The sequence below is a fragment of the Piliocolobus tephrosceles genome, unplaced genomic scaffold (assembly GCF_002776525.5).
Source record: "Piliocolobus tephrosceles isolate RC106 unplaced genomic scaffold, ASM277652v3 unscaffolded_32250, whole genome shotgun sequence".
NCBI lineage: Eukaryota > Metazoa > Chordata > Mammalia > Primates > Cercopithecidae > Piliocolobus > Piliocolobus tephrosceles.
The window spans coordinates 1-3,427 of record NW_022315700.1 but is presented as its reverse complement, the minus strand read 5'-3'; the positions used below and the strand labels follow the sequence as shown (position 1 = coordinate 3,427).

Genomic DNA, 3,427 nt, shown 5'->3' with positions numbered 1-3,427 from the left:
ACCTGGCCCAGACGAGCACTGGCTGTGAATGTGAAGCTGAATATGCCAAGCATGATGTTCAAACAACACACTTTCCTCATTAAGTCCAAAAGTTATTGGGAGGATATAAAGAGTGAATAAGAGGCCAGGCACGGTGGCTCATGCCTGTAATCCCAGCACTCTGGGAGGCCAAGGCCGGTACATTACCTGAGATCAGGAGTTCGAGACCAGCCTGGCCAACATAGTGAAACCCATCTCTACTAAAAGTACAAAAAATTAGCTGGGCGTGGTAGCGGATGCCCATAATCCCAGCTACTCAGGAGACTAAGACAGGAGAATCGCTTGAACCTAGGAGGTGGAGACTGAGGCAAGCTGAGATCGTGCCATTGCACTCCAGCCTGGGCAACAAGAGCGAAATTCTGTCACCAAAAAAAAAAAAAGTGAATAAGAGATTGGGAAGATTGTTCTGGGCTCCCCACTTAAAGAGTGGAGGATGCGGACTCAAGGCTTTTAGAGAAAACATTTTTCGTTCCCATGGCCTTTCTAGAGTTTTGCATGTTCTTATTTTTCAGAAAGAGCCACTCCATTTCCCTTGGAATGTTAGTGGAATCTATTTAGATGTGATACTTTCCTGATCTCTGCTTGCTAGACCAAACAGGGAAGGACCTGGTGTAATGGACAAGGAAAAAAGAAAGATCACAAGGAAGAGTTATGATCTAGAGAAAAATATACCCCCAGGGCTGTTTCCTAAACCCACATGGTTGGGAATGTGGTCAACTTCAAAGGCAACTCAGGAAGCCACATGGGATCCCAGCCATCTGGCATAGACCCCTGAAGCCAAGATTGGGAGGTATGGCTTAACGCTTAACCCAACCAAGTAGAGGCTTAAGCTACTGATTGTGTAGTACCTCAGTTAAGATTGGTCTAAAAAATTAAGTCATGTACTCACCTTGGCAGCACATACACTGAAATTGGAACGATACAGAGAAGATTAGCATGGCATCAGTGCATGGATAACAAAAAACTTGTGAAGCATTCCATACTTTTAAAAACAAAAATATAAAAATAAAGTTTAAAGGTTGGATCAGGATAGACGTGTACATTTGTGACTTTCATAAGTAGAAGTATCCACATATGTGAATGTATTTAGCAAACATGGATCACATGATGCTTTTTACTGTTTTTTTGAGATGGAGTCACTCTGTCGCCCAGGCTGGAGTGCAGTGGCATGATCTCAGCTCACTGCAACCTCTGCCCCAGGTTCAAGCGATTGTCTTGCCTCAGCCTCTGGAGTAGCTGGGATTACATTTTTTTGTTTTGTTTTGTTTTGTTTTTCAGTAGAGTTTTGCCATGTTGCCAGGCTGGCCTCGAACTCCTGACCTCAGGTAATCTGCCCCCGCTTGGCCTCCCAATGTGCTGGGATTACAGGCGTGAGCCACCACAGCCAGCCCTTTTCACAGTTTCGTAAACTGTATTTTTGTGCTCACTTAACAGTATATAACGTACATCTCTATAAATAACGTTCATCATTTTGTCACTTAGTAACATCATCATTTTTAAATGTTTTATTTTGTCATCTAGTGAATACATAGTCTTAAAAGATATTTTATTGATTTTTTATTGTGGGACATTTGTTTCGAATTTTTCACTATAAATCACAGTGTAGGACAGAACTGCCATCTTTTCCCACTGGCCTGAGACATTGCTGCTATCACATCCTAGTTCCCACACATACATGGGTTCGTTCTGGACTCTCTGCTCTGTTACATTTGTCCTTCAAGCTATTTACACACCATCCCCATATTGTTTCAGTTATTATAACTTTGCCATGTGTTTCCCTGCCCCTTCAAGCTTTTGATTTGTATTTTTAAATGTCTGTGCTATTCTCTTACATTTTCTACTTCAGGTGCATTTTTTTCTTCAGTTTGAAAAACTCCATGAAATATCCCTAAGGTTCTTAAGGGAATTGCTTTATATTTATAAATTACTCTGTGTAGAACCTACCTATTGGGACTTCCCACCAGGAACACAATGAGTCTCTGTTTATTCACATCTTCCTTTGTGGCCTTCCGGACAGTTTCACAGCTTTTCTTCATATCGAAAGCCTATATTTTCTAATTGATTACTCCAGTATGTAAAAATGCTTTTGAATTTTTGAATGTTACTTTTTTATCCTCTCCATTTTTTTCTATTGAAGTGTTTGTCTTTTTCTTAGTGGTTCAGGTATTAATTAGACTTTCTCAGGCTCTGAAGAAGGAGGTTACCTGTGGTGATGGGGTGGATGACCACCTGCCCATATCCAGGTGTGATCACTGCACTGTGATCTTAAACCAATCACACCACCTTTCCACTCCAAAGTTTCATCGTCAATAACATGATACATTTCTCCATTCCTCTCTCAGAGAAGCAGCAAAGATCAAGTCTGCAAGCACCTTCTTAATCCACATTGCCCGACATAGTAGCTACTAATGCTAAGTGACTGTTTAAATTTAAATTAATGAAAAGTAAACAAAATTCAGAATTCAATTTTCACCTACCGTCCCTTTGGTCACCTTCCACGTGCTCATAGCCACATGTGGCTAGTGGCTGTATTTTGGACAACACAGAGAAAGGATACTTTCATCACTGTAGAAAGTACAACTGGATGGCCCTGTTGAAAGCCTGGTGAAAGTACAAGTTAGGTTATTATTGCTGCTGCTGGAGGTTGGAATTCTCATATACACATGAGGAGGGGCACCTATTTACACAGGCCTACATTCCAGCATCCATGCGGGCTGCCTAAGCACTCAAAAAAACACTCATATTTCATCACTGTATCTAAAGCAGTCACAAAGCAAAGAAAACATAAATTAAACCCTTGAAAAATAGGAGCAAGGGTCAAATCATTGAGCACACTATTTTTCATAAATGTCATTATCTAGACCACAGATAGCTTCATGAAACTTCTAATTAACAGCAGCAAAAAAGTACTATTTTCTATGAAGTTTCTCATTCACATTAGCCATTTACAAAAAAAGACACGTTATTGTCTAAACTGTAGCATCCTTTATTCATAGCCTGCAATACAGAACTTAGGGCTGTGAGCAGGACAGAGCGAAGAGCAGCCAGAGGAGAGCAGCAGGAGCCTAAAGCCCACTCAGAAGGTGCCTGGATTTCTCTGGCAGGAGGCAAGAAGAAGACAGTGATGAACAACAGGTGCTTCCCCCACCACAGGACTTAATAAAGCAGCAACTGATAATAACAACAGCAAGAGCAATAATATCAACCATTTACGACATTCCAAGGCTCATGCTCAATGCCTTATACACCTTACTGCATTAACTCTTGCCAAAATACCAGTGAGGTAGGTATTTGGTATTATTCCAGTTTTACAGATGCAGAGGCTAAGTTCATAGAGGTTTAATAACTTACCTGAGGTCACTCAGGAAAGAGTTCAGAGTCACGGATC

General features: G+C 41.0%; 1 non-coding gene across 1 annotated transcript; it reads left to right on the top strand.

Moving 5' to 3' along the window:
• Nucleotides 1-920: 920 nt before the first annotated feature.
• LOC111552721 lies at nucleotides 921-1,026 on the top strand. Its single transcript, XR_002734713.2, has one exon. It is a non-coding gene; the product is annotated as a U6 spliceosomal RNA (small nuclear RNA).
• Nucleotides 1,027-3,427: the final 2,401 nt, after the last annotated feature.